Here is a 7,000-nt window from a genome sequence, read left to right as displayed (position 1 = left end):
TCAGCATAATGTCCTCCAAGTTCATCCACGTTATGCAGTGAAAAACAAGTATTTTTATGAGATCTAATTTTACAGCAAAGATTTAGACTACAAGCAAGTTTGCTGTTTCTTATGTCCTTTCATTCTCTATCCTATCTTTCCTTTGAATGAGCTTAACAATTTAGGCCTTAGGTCCTAAGCATTCTCTTTTTAAGAAACCATACACTTTTATATGGCCTAGTTTGTAAAGTAGGAACTCTGGTGGTGTAGTGCTTAAGGCATTTAGCTGCTAACCAAAAGGCTGGTGGTTTGAACCTACCAGCTGCTCTGCGGGAAGAAAGATGAGGCAATTTGCTTCTACAAAGATGTACAGGTTTGGAAAACAGTGGGGGTCTCTATGAGATAGAAGCAACTCGACAGCAGTGAGTTTGGTTTGGTTTGAGTTTGTAAAGTGGGTATGTTATAAACAGAAAAACTTAAGGTAATTAATTGATAAAATAATCAGAATCTCTTCTTTTGGCCAGTAGAGGCTGCTGCATGGTAACACAGTACGATAGGAAAAAAATCAATAGTGTAAGATTGCTCTGTCTGACTTATAGATGGAGCAGCCGAGGATCTGTGCTAAGTGCACTGTACTCAGTAGCTGTTTTTTTTTTAAAGTAATTTTTAAACAGTATTGCTCAGGTATAATTGTATCATAAAATTCATCCATTGTTAAGTATACAAGCTTTTTAGTAAATTTATAAAGATATACAGCCATCACACAATTTTGTTGCAGAACATTTCCAAAACCAAAAAAAACTAACTGCCATCGAGTCAATTCCAACTCATAGTGACTCTGTAGGACAGAGTAGAACTGCCTCCCAGGGTTATCAAGGCAGTGAATTTTCATGGAAGCAGACTGCCTCATCTTTCTCCTATGAACTGGTGGGTTTAAACTGGTAACTTTTTGGTTAGTCAAATACTTAAACCATTATGCCACTGCAGCTCTTAGAACATTTCCATCACTGCCAGAAATTCCTTGTCTCTTTATGGTCATTCCCCATCTCCACCCCTTGCCAGTCAGCCATTCATCTGCTTCCTGTCTCTATTTGTTGTTGTTGTTGTTATGTGCCGTCGTCGAGTCGGCCCGACTCATAGCGACCCCTCCTTGGGTTTCCGAGGCAACATCACTACGGAAGTAGAATTGCCCAACCTTCCTTCCGAGGAGTGGCTAGTGGGTTTGAACCGCCAGCCTTCTGGTTAGCAGTCAAGTGCTTTAGCCACTATGCTACCAGAGCTCCCTAGTAACTGGTAGGTAAGCTCAAATGTAAGTAGTTGCTTTTTATTGCTAAATAGTATTCTACTGTGTGGATAATGCTACATACTGTTTATCCACTCACCAGCTGAGGATTGTTTCATGTTTTGGTTATTATGAATAATGTTGCTATGAATATTCTCAAACATGTCAAACACTTCTTGAGTATGTATGTTTTCATTTCTCTTGGGTAGATTCATAGGAGTTGAATTACTGGGTCATATGGCATTTTGATATTTAACTTTTTTTCTTTTATTTTCAAGCTTTTTATTGTGATTTGGGTGGAAGTTTATAGAGCACACTGGTTTTCCATTCAGCTATTCATACACATTTTGTTTCGTGATACTTACGCACTCCCCACAGTGTAATAGCACTCTTCCCATTTCCTCTGTTTCCTGTTCTCATTTATACTTCTTTCCTGTCCCTTCCTTCTGAGTTTTGTTCCTGGGCACATGCTGCCTTCTTGGTCTCGTGTAGTTGATTGTTCTAGGAGTGCATACCTCCCTTGGTGTTACTGTTCACCCTATAGGCCTATATTTTGTTTGGCTGAAAGTTCCTTCATGGGTGGTGAGTTCAGTTCCAGGCCTGAAGAGAGTCTAAGGGCTATAGTCTCAGGGGTTCTGTCAGTCTCTATCAGCCCAGTAAGGCTGGTCTTTTTTATGATTATGAGTTTTGTTCCACATTTTTCTCCACTGTATCCAGGACCTTCTATTGTGACCCTAATCAGAGCAGTCAGTAGTAGATGGCTGGGTACCATCCATGTCTTTTGGTCTCAGGATTGTTTGAGGCTGAGGTTTGTGTGGTCCGTTAGTCCTTTGGACTAATTGTTTCCATGTATCTTTCATTTTCTTCACTCTTGTTTTTCTGGATGGGGACAGACCAATAGTAGCATCTTAGATGGCTGCTCACAGGCTTTTAAGACTCTGGTTGCTACTCATCAAAGTAGGATGTAGAACATTGTCTTTGTGGACTATCTGATACTGGTTGACTTTGATGTTCCCCAAGACTATGGTCCTGAGCCCTCAGGCCCAGTGACTTGTTCCATCAAGGTGTTTGGTTACGGCTAAGAATCTTCATAACTTTGACCCCCGCATGCTCAGCTGTATTCATGAATATATTTGCAACACATACAAATACATACGTAGAAATATCCTCTGTCAAACCTGTATATATTTATGAGTGTGGTCCCGTTGACCTTTCCACGCCAGTTCAGCTTGCATGTTGTGCATCCCACTCGTGGATTACTATTACTGTTAGTGTAGGATTGTGTATGTAGTAGTATTTGCCGCTGTTGCCTTTAACTCTTGTGCCCTCACAGTGTCTTCCTTGGCCTTGCTCATTTTGTGCTGATCGCCCCCTTACTGTATATTGCCTTTCTCTTCTTTCAAGTTAACCCATGTCTGCCCTCTAGTTAGTGATTTATACTCCCTTCCTCTCCCACCCTGGTAACCATCAAAGCATGTTTCTTTCTGTGTGTGTAAATCTTTCCTTGACTTTTTATAATAGTGGTCTCATACAATATTTGTCCTTTTGTGGTTGACTCAACATACGTCCTCCAGGTTTGTCCATGTTATGAGGTGTTTCACAGATTCATTATTTTTTGACATTGCTTAGTATTCCATCGCTTATGTGCATGTACCATAGTTTGTTCCTCCATTCATCTTTTGATGGGCACTTAGGTTGTTTCCATCTTTTTGCTGTTGTGAATAATGCTGGGATGAACATGGGTATACATGTATCTATTGATGTCACAGTTCTTAGTTATGTAGGATATATATGTAGTAGTGGGATTGCTAGATCATGATATGGTATTTTGATTTTTAACTTTTTAAGGAAGCACTATACCATTTTCCACAGTGGTTGCACCACTTTACAGTCCTGCCAGCAGTGTATGAGGGTTCTAGTCTCTCCACACCCTTACCAGCATTTGTTGTTTCTGTTTTTTTTGTTTGTTTGTTTGTTTTGTTTTTTTTAACTTTGCTATTAATGCTGAGATGTGATGGTATTTCATTGTTGTTTGGAGTTGCATCTCTTTAAGGGCTAATGATGATAAGAGTTTCTTCATCTGTTGGTGCCTGAATGTCTTCTTTGGTGAAATGTATGTTTGTATCCTCTGCTCATTTTTTAAACTGGATTGTCTTTTTGTTGTTGAGGTATTGAAATTTTCTATAAATTTTAGAGATGAGTCCCTTGTCTAATACACTGATGCCAAAAATTTTTTCCTAGTCTTTAGGTTCTCTTTTTATTCTTTTGGAGAAGTCTTTTGATGTACATAAATGTTTAATTTTTAGGAGACCTTGGTCATCTAATTTATTTTCTGATGTTTGTGTGTTTTTAGTTATGTGTCGTAGTGTATTTATGCCATATATTAGGCCCCCTAAGTTTGCCCCTATAGTTCTCTTTAATGATCTTTGTAGTTTTAGGTTTTACATTTAGGTCTTTATCCATCTTGAGTGTTAGTTTTTGAATATAGTGGGAGATATGGGTCTTATTTTATTTTTCTGCAAAGTAGATAATTCAGTTTTGCCAGCATCATTTGTTAAAAAAGGCTCTCTCTTTTTCATTTAATGGGTTTCGGTACTTTGTCAAAGATCAGCTATCCATAGGTAGATGGATTTACTTCTAGGTTCTCCATTCTGTTCTATTGGTCTGTGTGTCTGTCATTGTACTAGAACCAGGCTGGTTGAGACTGGGAAATGTGTGGTCTTGTACTTTGTTCTTCTTCTTTAGGTTGGTTAGTGCTTTGCTTATCTGGGTCTTTATGTATAAAGTTGATGATTAGTTGTTCTGTCTCTTTAAAGAATGATGATGGAGTCTGGATAAACCCAAACCAAACACACTGCCACTGAGTCAGTTCTAACTCACAGCGAGCCCCATTGTGCTCCTGAGGCTGTAAATCTTTGTGGAAGCAGATCACCCCCTCTTCCTTCCACAGAGCAGCTGGTGGGTTTGAGCCACTGACCTCCTTAGCAGCCAAATGCCTTATCCATGATGCCACCAGAGCTTCTTGGAATCTGGATAGGGATTACATTTTATCTGTAAATGGCTTTGGGTAATATTGACATTTTCACAATTTTAAGTCTTCTTATCTGTGATGGTTGGAGCTGTGTGTCAACTTGGCTGGACCACAATTCTGTGTGGTTTGAGCTATTGTGGTGTGGTCATTCCCATGATGGGATCAGATGACTATGTTCTGAGTGGCCAGTCTGTTGAAAGGGAGTTTCCCTAGGGATGTGGCCTGCTTCCAGTATCTCCAAGGACATCCTGGGAAGAGAGACATTCTTCTGTGGATTGGAATTCTGTTGTGCTGCCTACAATTGTCTGTGAATGAATAGTCCACCATTCGGCCTGGAGATCTTGGATTCGTCATACGTTGGAGTCAACAGCCGGTGTACTGCCTGCCAGCCTTGAGCTCCTCAGCCCCTGCGGTTGCAAGAGCCTGGAAAAGCCTCCAGCTTGATGTTTGATCCAGGAACTTTGGACTTGCCAGCTTCAATAAGTGTGTGAGCCATTTTCCTAAGATAAATTTCTCTATATATATATACATATATATAAGCTTTACTGTTTTTGTTTCTCTTGAGAACCCAGTCTAACACATTATCCATGAGCATGGTATACTCTTTCACTTATATAGGTCTCTTTTGTTTCCTGTAGTAGTGTTTTGTAGTTTTCTTTGTATTGATCATTTGTATCTCTGGTTAGATTTATCCCTAAGTATGTTGCCTTTTGGTTGGCTATTGGCACTGGTATTGTTTTCCTGATTTCCTTTTCAGAGTTCTCTTTGTTAATGTACAAGAATCCAACTGATTTTTGTATGTTGATCTTGTATACTATCATTTTGCCAAATCTCCTTCTGTTAGTTATAGTAGTTTTCTTGTTGAGTCTCTGGGATTTTCTTTGTGTAGGATCATATCATCTAAAAATAGAGATTATTTACTGTTTCTTTACTAACTGGTATGCCTTTTATTTCCCTTTTTGCTCTAGGTAGGACTTTTATTATAATATTGAATAGGAGTGGTAATAGAAGGCATCCTTGTCTGGTTCCTGTTCACTGGGAGAATAGTCTCAGTCTCTTGTTGAGAATAATGTTGGCCGCTGGTTTTGTGTATATGCCCTTAATTATGTTGATGAATTTCCCTTCTGTTCCTGTTTTGCTGAGAGTTTTCATTGAGAGTAAGTGTTGGGTTTTGTTAAACGGTTTTTCTGCATCACTTGATATGATCATACGGTTCTTGTCCTTTGTTTTATTTAGTTGGTGGATTATGCTGATTGTTCTTCTAATGTTGAACCTTCCTTCTATACCTGGTATGATTCCCACTTGGCCATGATGTTTTTTTTTTGTTTTTGTTTTTGTTTTTTTGATAAATTGATTTTGATCCTATTGAGTAGGATTTTGCTGAGAATTTTTGCATCTGTGTTCATGAGGGATATTGGTCTATAATTTTCTATTTTTAGTGGTGTGGTGTCTTTCCCTGACGTTGGTATCAGAGTTATGCTTGCTTCATAAAATTCAGGAGTATTCCATCCTTTTCTGTGTCTGGAATAGTTTGATTAGAATTAGTGTCAGTTCTTCTCTGAATGTTTGGTATAAATTGCCAGTAAAGCCATCAGGGCCAGGACCTATTTTTTGGGAGCTTTTTTTAATGACCGGTTTAATTTCTTCTTTTGTTACTGGTCTGTTCAGCTTTTCTACTGCAGACTTTGTTAGTTTGGGTAGGTGGTATGTTTCTTCTAGGTTTCCAAATTTGTTGGTGTACAATTCTTCATAGTATTGTTTTCTTTTTTATTTCAGTTGGTTCTGTTGTGACATTATCTATTCTGTTTTTTATTCATGTTATTTGCATCTTGCTTTTCCTTTGTTAAATTTGTTATTGGTTTGTCAGTTTTATTAATCCCTTCTAAGAACCAACTTCTATTCTTGTTGATTCTATTTTTCGATTCTGTTTAATTTATTTCTGCTTGAATCTTTATTATTTCCTTTCTTCTAGTAACTGAGCTATAGGGTCACTGTTTTGATTTTGGCCCTTCTTTTTAAATGTATGCGTTTATTACTATAAATTGTCCTCTGAAAACTGCTTTTGCTGTGTCCCAAAAGTTTTGCTATGTTGTGTTTTCATTCTCATTAGATTCTAGAAATTTTTAAAATTTCATCTTTGATTTCTTCTGTCACCCAGTGGTTTTTAAGCAAGATGTTATTCAGTTTCCATGTATTTGATTTTTTTTTTCCTTGCTCTACTGTTACCAATTTCTATTTTTAGTGTTGTGATCAGAGAATGTGCTTTGTATTATTTCGATGTTTTGGATTTTAAGGTTTGCTTTGTGTCCTAAAATGTGGTCTATTCTGGAGAATGATCCATGTACATTGGAAAAGAATGTATAGTTTGCTGCTGTTGGGTTGAGTATTCTGTATATGTCTGTCAGGTCGAGCTGGTTGGTTGTGGTATTAAGACCTTCTGTGTCTTTGTTGAGTTTCTTTCTAATTCTGTTCTTCACCAAAAGTGGTGTGCTGAAGTTTTCTATTATTTTTATTTTCAATGCAGTTAGTTTGTTTCACATATTTTGGAGATAAGTCATTGAGTGCATATGTATCTATTATGGTTATATCCTCTTGGTGGACTTGATCCTTTCCATCTGTAACCAACATATAATGCTTTGCTTCAACTCCTATTTTGAATAAATTAAAAAATTGTGTTTCATATCATTCATATGTGTGTGTGTGTGTGT

The 7,000-nt window shown here is 37.8% G+C and overlaps 1 protein-coding gene across 1 annotated transcript in view; it reads left to right on the top strand.

Moving 5' to 3' along the window:
- The window catches only part of HSDL2 (hydroxysteroid dehydrogenase like 2), a 115,460-nt gene that overhangs the window by 107,605 nt on the left and 855 nt on the right, over positions 1–7,000 (top strand). The window lies entirely within an intron of this gene.

Source organism: Orycteropus afer, unplaced genomic scaffold (assembly GCF_000298275.1).
Source record: "Orycteropus afer afer isolate SDZICR_OR568_19922 unplaced genomic scaffold, OryAfe1.0 scaffold00037, whole genome shotgun sequence".
In the NCBI taxonomy this organism is placed as follows: domain Eukaryota; kingdom Metazoa; phylum Chordata; class Mammalia; order Tubulidentata; family Orycteropodidae; genus Orycteropus; species Orycteropus afer.
Note: the sequence above shows the minus strand (reverse complement) of the source record. Positions and strands in the feature narration are given on the sequence as shown.